Here is a 9,624-nt window from a genome sequence, read left to right as displayed (position 1 = left end):
GTGGAGTAATAATCCCAAAAACAAAAGCTTTTAAGCTTTAAATGAAACTACAACCATTAATACTAATTTCAAACAAAGAAAGAAAGCAGTAGATTTTTTAGCTTTTATTTTTATTTTGAAAGCTTAAATATTTTTCGGAATTTTTTTCTCTTCTATTCTCTGTCCGGTTTTTTTCTCTCTATCTGTGTATTTTTTTTATCTCTCTGTATATCCTTTTTTTGATTTCAAGACTTCACATATATAACTCATCCCATAAACCTTTTAATTAATTAAAATCAATACTTTTTCTCTACCCAACCCATTATCTTTCCACTCATCCCCATTACATTAAATAAACATATCACACCACCCCATTTCATTTTGTCCCCCATGCTTTATTTAAAATAATGCAAGATTCCCCTTTAAATTAAATTTTGTCCCCCCTTTATATTAAATAATCATATCACAACCCACCCCATTTCATTTTGTCCCCCATGCTTCAAATAAACAATTACAAAATGTACAATTCCTAAATTACCCCTTCCGACCTTACTGAAATTACCAAACTACCCCTGAACGTATTACAAATTTACCAAACTACCCATCAGCTATAACACATCAATTAATCAAACTTAACCAAAATATAGACAATATGATCAATTTCTAACAATGTTCAAACAACAATATGAACACGGATGAACATCATAACAACAATATCACATGAACATGATTTTAACAACATTTCAACAACAAATCACATGAACACAAATTGAACAACCAAGAACAACTAAAATTTGATTGAACAATATTTTTAGCAACAACAAACCTATTTTTCGGATTTAAACAACAACAACAATCAAACAAGTATATTTAGATTCTTAAATTCAATAATATTGAACTTAAAATCAACTCTAACAACATTACAACAAACAATTCTTATATTAAACTTTAAACAAGATTATGAGACCAATTCAAGAAATAATCACAAATGATAAACAAGAAATCAAACTATACAAAATTCGGATTCAAGATCATCCAAACAAAGTATGAACATGAATGAATCTATTTTAACACAACAAACATGACGGATTAAACGATTAAATCAATATATTCCTTTAACACAACTAAATTCTTTAAACAAATAACAAGATCGACGAAGAAACAATTATGAACTTAAACTTGAACTTAACAATACTAACAATTTCTAACAATACATAAACACATGAAACAAATTGAAGAAATAGTTAATTAAATTTCAATTTGAATCTAACAAACAACAAACTAACAAATATTCACTTAAACAATAATACAAACATGAAATGAATATGAAAACAACTAATTAAACTTCTATTTTGAAATCTGAAAATTAATTTAACAAACAACATGAACACACTAGAAAATTATTTCAATGATGAACAACGAACAAAACAAGGATTAAATCGTTTAACGATTTTGGATCCGGAGAATATCAAACAAAAATATGGACAAAAATAAAACTCAAAAACAACTAACCGGAGGTGAATCAACGACGAACTTTGATTGTAAACAAATCTGTCCGAGCCTCGACCAAAGCTCGAACGAAAGACGACGAAGACGAAGAAGAAGTAGAAGCAGCGGCGGAGGAAGGAGGAGCAGCGGCAGCGTCGCGGACAGCCATGGCTGCTCGTCGCAGCTGGACACGGGCAGCAGTTGACGCGGCAGAACAGGAGCAGCTGGTCGACCATGGCAGCATGAAGCAGAAGCTCGCAGCTAGCAACAATGGCGAGGAGCTGGAGCCGCAGCCTTGCGCAATTTCGAGCAGCAGCAACGCAGCTGGACACGGGCAGCAGCTGGTCGTCTACTGCTGCTGCGTTCAGCAGCTTATGGAGAAAATGGAGCAGCAGTTCGGGAAGCCATGGACGACGCAGAGGCAGCAAGAAAAAGCAACAAACATGGCGATGGGTTGACGACGAAGACGCAGCCATGGACGAGCCTTTTGAGCTTGACATGGAGAAGATGGGCTTCTTGGTGGTGTGTGCGCTTGTGTCGAAGGAGATTAAGCTGCTGGAGCTTAGCCATGGCAGCCATGGATGTGTGTTTTAGAGTTTGGAGAAGAAAGAAGAAAAGAAGAAGAAGAATGATAGGGGGGGCGGATGACTTAGGTCTTTTTAGGGTTTTTTTTTCTCTCTTTTTTTGTTTTGTGTTGTTTGTAAGATAATAGGATGTTGGGTTATGGACTGGGTCGACCCAGTTCGAAATGGACTGGGTCGTAGGGAAGATTGGGCCATTTTTTGGGCCTATGGCTTGAAATCGAAGAAGAGGCCCAATTCCGACTTTCTTTATATTTTCGCTCTCTTTTCTTCTTTTATTTCTCTAAAACTAAATTATAAAAATACTTAAACTATTATTAAGAACTAAATTAAGTTATAAAAGCGCAAATTAACTCTCCATAACAATTAACGCACGATTAAGTATTAATTAAGCATAAAATTATATATTTGGACATTAAATGCTAAAAATGCAAACGATGCCTATTTTTGTAATTTTTAATTTTTGTAAAACAAATTTAATCACTAACAATTGTAGAATTAAATCCTACATGCAAAATGCGACATATTTTTGTATTTTTTATTAATTTAGCAAATAAACATGCACAGACAAATGCAAATAATTATTCAAAATATCACAAAATTGCACACCAAAGAAAAATCATTTTATTTTTGAATTTTTTGGGAGTAATTCTCATATTGGGCAAAAATCACGTGCTTACAGCTGCCCCTCTTTGCCCGAAGACACGAAGGGTTTTCGTGCAAAGATAAAGCGAGCGATTTTTGCCCATCCGAGTACTCCGTGTGAAGCATTTTTTGAAAAAGATTTGACCGAACCTTTGCTTCAAAGGTTTCCTACATATCCTGGGCTAAACAGGAATCAGGTCAATGTAGTTCGGGAAATTTTGGTAGCTGGGACTACCGTGGGACTGCATTGTTACTGTTGTTGCATGCTATTACCACTGCTTACCGATCTCCTTGTTACACCATGCTTAAAAGAAAACAAGAAGCTAGGCTAGAGTACAATTTGTTTTTGTTGCCTTGCTTCCTTGTCTGCTTGCATTTCTTCCGGTGTTTTTCTTCTTTTGACACATGTACTTGAGTTTGTACTGTGACCTCTTGTTGCAACCTTCTGTTTCCCAGTGTCGGGGAATTTTATTGTCTCCTGCTGGGGATTCCTATTGTAACCCTCTATTTTATTGTCATCTGACTTGATCTTGAAATGTATGCCTCTTGTTCTATGGGCGGGCTCCCAACTTCAATACTTGAAATTAAAGACTGAATGTATGTCTCTGTTATCTGGGAGGGCTCCCAACTTCAACTCTTGAAATGTAAAGACTGAATGTATGCCTCTGTTATCTGGGCGGGCTCCCAACTGCAACTCTTGAAATGTAAATACTGAATGTATGCCTCTGTTATCTGGGCGGGCTCCCTACTTCAACTCTTGAAATGTAAAGACTGAATGTATGCCTCTGTTATCTGGGCGGGCTCCCAACTTCAACTCTTGAAATGTAAAGACTAAAATGTATGCCTCTGTTCTATGGGCGGGCTCCCAACTTCAACTCTTGAAATGAAAAGACTGAATGTATGCCTCTGTTCTATGGGCGGGCTCCCAACTTCAACTCTTGAAATGAAAAAACTGAATGTATGCCTATGTTCTATGGCGGGCTCCCAACTTCAACTCTTGAAATGAAAAGACTGAATGTATGCCTCTGTTCTATGGGCGGGCTCCCAACTTCGACTCTTGAAATGAAAAGACTGAATGTATGCCTCTGTACTATGGGCGGGCTCCCAACTTCGACAACAACCTTAAAAATAAACGCCATTCCTCTCTTCAGGCGAGATCCTGACTTCAACCAATAAATCACCATTCTGTTATTCAGGGGGGCTCCTGACTTCAACCAATACTTGAACTGTGTGTCTCCGTTCTTCAGGCGAACTCCTGACATCAGACTTGAAAAGTATGTCTCTGTTCTCCAGGCGGATTCCTGATTGCTAAATTCGAAATTGAATGTCTCTATTCTCCAGGCGGACTCCTGATTTTTGAAATTTAAACCGTATGTCTCTGTTCTTCAGGCGGACTCCTGATATCAAACTTGAAAAGTATGTCTCTGTTCTCCAGGCGGACTCCTGATTTTTAAAATTTAAGTTGTATGTCTCCGTTCTTCAGGCGGACTCCTGACGTCAAACTTGAAAAGTACGTCTCTGTTCTCCAGGCGGACTCCTGATTGCTAAATTTGAAATGAATATCTCTATTCTCCAGGCGGACTCCTGACCTTTTAAAATTTAAACTGTATGTCTCCGTTCTTCAGGCGGACTCCTGACGTCAAACTTGAAAAATACGTCTCTGTTCTCCAGGCGGACTCCTGACAACTTGCATTTATCCTAATTAGTGCTTGTTTTTTCCTCCTGGAGAATTCCTCTTCAACAACTAATTTTTCTCCCCCTGCTTAATCAAAGAAAATTTCGTCAGTTTAAAACGGTGGTTAGTTGATGGCATTCTTGCTGAAAAATCCTTCCACTGCCTTGCTTTGTGTTGACTAATTTCCACGCACTGACCCTGAACCGCTTGACTTTCTGACCAACTTTTAAATTTCCCAACCTCTGGCGACCTAAATGCTTTACACCCCTGCTGTTATTTCACTTTTCTGACCTTTTATTTGAGCTTTCGCCTTTCCCACGACATTTCCCAATCATTTCACCGATGAAACTTCCGTTAATTCCCTGTATTCCACTTGACATTAAGTTGTTTTTGACATGCTCTGACCACGTTGTGCTTTACAATTCTAGAAGCTGGTAGTGAACTTTGAAGTCCTTTCTGCTTGCATCGAACAAAACTGGCACTGAAACATCTCAGCTAGATAAAAACCCTCAAAAGAAAAATGAAATGATTTTTGAGTTAAGGATAAGAAGAATCCAAAACCAGATGACTGTTTGAAAAGAGAAAGAAAAGAAACTTATCTGAACGAGACAACTAGTACCAATGGTCAAGACATGCATTTTGGATTAATCAGCCCAATCTGTCCAAACAAACAACTCTTAATTGTCGTACCTCATTGCCCAGAACTTCCATCACTTGTTTGATTTATCTAGACCTTAACCTTGTTTCCCTGCGGTACCGCGAAACGGTTTCTATCAACATACCTTTCTCAGTTTTCAATTTCTTATCTCACCTTCGCCTTGAGGTGCCCGTAAAGGTTTTCACCAAGAATCTTGCATTATTTTAAATGAAGCATGGGGGACAAAATGAAATGGGGTGGTGTGATATGTTTATTTAATGTAATGGGGATGAGTGGAAAGATAATGGGTTGGGTAGAGAAAAGTATGGATTTTAATTAATTGAAAGGTTTATGGGATGGGTTATATATGTGAGGTCTTGAAATCAAAAAATATAGACAGAGAGATAGAGAAAAAATACACAGATACGAGAGAGAGAAACAAATCTGAAAATAAGAGAGAGAAAAGGGCTGAACATTTAAGAGATAGAAAATTCCGAAAAATATTTAAGCTTTCAAAAAATAAAAATAAAAACTAAAAAAAAATATTCTGCTTTCTTTTGTTGTTTGAAATCAGAATTAATTGTTGTTTCATCAAAGCTGGAAGATTTTGTTTTTTTTTGGATTACTACTCCACTGGTTTGTTACTGTTGCTGGGCTATTGTTGCTGTGTTGTACTGATTTTACTGCTGCTGCTGATACTCATATTCATTTTCTTTTGCTTCCAATATCAGGTACACAACTGAAAAGCTGGTTATTGTAATCCGAAATATGAAGCATGAATACATATGAAGAATGAAAATCGTTGAGTCAGAAAAAACGGCCAATCAGATGCTGAAGGAAGCCCTGGAGAAAATGGAAAAAATGAGGCTAGAAATGAATGAAATGCAGATAGCCTTAGCTAGAGCCCAGAAGGGGCAAGAACTACCCGTTACTCCTACCCTCCAACCAGTACACACGCCGGAATACCCCTCTCCCGGTCCTTCAACAAGTTTCCCAAGCCATCACTATTATCAGGGAAGAGAGGCTTATGATTCCCAAGCTCCACCTCCCACTCAAAACCCTCCTCCACCAAATGTTCCCGTCTTTGTGGCACCTCCCCCAGCTCCACTACATAGATCATCCAGTGAGCCGCTATTCCAAGCTCACGACACCCAATATTACCCTCCCGAACCCACTTTCAAAGCGCCTGAGCCATATACCTCCTCTCCCCATTTTGAAATCCCGGGAGAAGTTGAGAAACCGGTTAAGAATGCAGAACAAGAGGAGGTGATTCGTAAAGTCAAAAGCCTGGAGCAATCCTTCAGGAACATGCATGGTTTAGGAAACCAAGTTAGTGTCGCATACAAAGATTTGTGCCCTTTTCCTGATGTACAGTTGCCTGCGGGGTTTAAAATGCCGAAGTTTGACTTATATGAGGGGCACGGTGACCCAGTAGCCCATCTGCGTGGTTTTTGTAGCAAAATGAGAGGGGCTGGGGGAAAAGATGAGTTGTTGATAGCATATTTCGGGCAAAGCCTGAGCGGGTCAGCGCTAGAATGGTACACGAGGCATTTTTCCGACCTTTTAGTCTCGCATGAATTTTCCAAGTCATGCTTATTGCTCTCCTTGTTTGTCCACGGGCCTTGGCCTTGAGGTTTTAATAACCTCTGATTTTGGCAAGGATATCCCTCTTGACACTCGTCAATCCTTTTGTCAATTCCCTTTTGCTGGGGATATCTTTCTTGACACTGGCCTTGTGCTCGTTCCTTGCTGACTATACCACTTGGATGTACTAGCCATATCTCATCTTGCATAATTGGAAAGCTGATGGCCTATTTTGAAGTCATTTCCCACTGGTTCTGACCAAACAGACTCTACTGGGGAATTTTCTATGAAAGGAGAAAGATAAAAAGGAACAGAATAAAAGACAAAGGAAAAAGATGACTCTTTAACAAAAGAAATTATAAAAACCTATCAAACGCAGACACCGACTCTAATGGTCATGACATGCATATGTGGCCTATCCTCCGTCGTCATCAATCTTTAACTTGTTCAATGTGGATAACGTGCAAATATTAGCGCTCGACCCGTTATCGATTAGTGCCCGAGTAACCATTGAACCTTCACATTTGACCGTCAAATAGAGAGCCTTGTTGTGTTCTGTGCCTTCCATAGGCAATTCATCATCAGAAAATGCTATCCTGTTCACTTCAAAGATCTTGTTGGCAATTGTCTCTAAATGGTTTACTGAGATTTTGTCAGGCACATGAGCCTCATTCAATATCTTCATTAAAGCTCGGCAATGCTCATCAGAGTGAATTAATAATGACAACAACGAGATTTGGGCCGGTGTTTTTCTCAGTCGCTCAACAATGGAATAATCTTGTCCTTTCATCTTTTTCAGAAACTTTTTTGTTTCCTCTTCCGTTACAGCTTTTTTAACTGGCACTGGATTGTCTTTTGCGCCCTTAGCTTTTCTCAACTCTTCAGGGGCGAAACAACGTCCTGACCGGGTCAGTCCCTGTGCTTCACAACTTTCTTCCTCAATTTCCTTTCCTTTGTATGTCACCACTACTTTGTCATATTTCCAGGGTACGGCTTTGCTATCAACCATGGGTAACTGGACTACCGGTTTTATGACAACCGGTTCTACATAGACTCCCTTCACAACCACCACGGGCGTGGATACTGACCTTGGTACCACTATCTTGACTGGCTCCTGTTTTTTCTTGGCCACAAACGGTCCCTTTCCCATTACTAACACTAGCTTGTCTTCTACTGCTTTTAATTGAACCACTGGCCTTGCACTCACTGTCTTTTCTTTGGTTTCCGTAGAACGAATCACCATAACCACCTGCGAAGGTTTCTTAGGCTCTGCCCCCTTATGTATCAGTTCGATCATGTTGGCCTCATAATGCGCTGGTAACGGATTTTGATTGATGTTCGGGGCCTCTGGAGCCTGTACCTCAATACGACGATTATCAATGAGCTCTTGGATTGCGTTTTTCAACTTCCAACATTTTTCAGTATCGTGCCCCGGCATCCCTGAGCAATACTCGCAGCTAACAGAGTGGTCCAGGTTTCTGGGAAGAGGATTTGGTGCTTTGGATTCAACTGGGGTCAGCATCCCCAACTGTTTCAATCTGTGGAAAAGAGAAGTGTAAGATTCTCCCAGCGGAGTAAATGTTTTTTTGTTTGGGGCCTTCTCATTTCTAAAAGCTTGGTTTGGGCGGAAGTTGGTTCCTGGTCTGTTAGCCCTGGGAGGTGGATAGGTGTTTTGTGGGTGTGGCTGTGTATTTTGGGGACTTGGTGTACGCCATTGCGAGTGTACTAGGGGTTGAGTGTAGGTCTGGGCGTGGTGAATAGAAAATTGTGGTTCTGGTGGTGGATAATAGTGTTGCGGTGGACCATATGAGGTATATTGATAGTTTGGGTGATGGGGTTTGGGTTGGTTGTAGTAGGGTGGACGATTATTGTGCCTGGACCAAACATTAGCTTCAACTGCAGCAACTTCTTCTTTCTTCTTCTTTCCCAGCACACCACCAGTACCGCTTCGGCCTGGTGGTCAAAAACGGTAGCAGTCTCACGGTAGTCCCAGCTACCAAAATTTCCCGAACTACATTGACCTGATTCCTGTTTAGCCCAGGATATGTAGGAAACCTTTGAAGCAAAGGTTCGGTCAAATCTTTTTCAAAAAATGCTTCAACGGAGTACTCGGATGGGCAAAAATCGCTCGCTTTATCTTTGCACGAAAACCCTTCGTGTCTTCGGGCAAAGAGGGGCAGCTGTAAGCACGTGATTTTTGCCCAATATGAGAATTACTCCCAAAAAATTCAAAAATAAAATGATTTTTCTTTGGTGTGCAATTTTGTGATATTTTGAATAATTATTTGTATTTGTCTGTGCATGTTTATTTGCTAAATTAATAAAAAATACAAAAATATGTCGCATTTTGCATGTAGGATTTAATTCTACAATTGTTAGTAATTAAATTTGTTTTACAAAAATTAAAAATTACAAAAATAGGCATCGTTTGCATTTTTAGCATTTTATGACCAAATATACAATTTTATGCTTAATTATTATTTAATTGTGCATTAATTGTTATTGGGAGTTAATTTGCGCTTTTATAACTTAATTTAGTTCTTAATAATAGTTTAAGTATTTTTATAATTTAGTTTTAGAGAAATAAAAGAAGAAAAGAGAGCGGAAATATAAAGAAAGTCGGAATTGGGCCTCTTCTTCAAATTTAAGCCACAAGCCCAAAAAATGGCCCAATCTTCCCTACGACCCAGTCCATTTCGAACTGGGTCGACCCAGTCCATAACCCAAAAGACCCAAACCCCCTTTGTCTTTCATTTTTTACAAAACAAAAACAAAACAAAAACAAAAAAAGAAGAAGAAGAAGAAGAAAACCCTAAAATTATACTAACCCATCCATCCGCCCCCCCTCCCTATCTTCTTCTTCCCCAAAGCTCCAAACTTTCCAACCATGGCTGCCCAACATCGACCACCCTCCAGTCCGCCTACCCAAGCCATGAACGCCCAAGCTCCTCCGGTCACGTCGAGCTCCCATGGTTACAACGTTGCGCCTTCTTCTTCCTCGTCAAAGCTCCAAACGTTGCTTTTTTTTTTCTTCT

This window comes from Nicotiana sylvestris, chromosome 7, assembly GCF_000393655.2.
Source record: "Nicotiana sylvestris chromosome 7, ASM39365v2, whole genome shotgun sequence".
NCBI lineage: Eukaryota > Viridiplantae > Streptophyta > Magnoliopsida > Solanales > Solanaceae > Nicotiana > Nicotiana sylvestris.
This window is presented reverse-complemented; position numbering follows the sequence as displayed.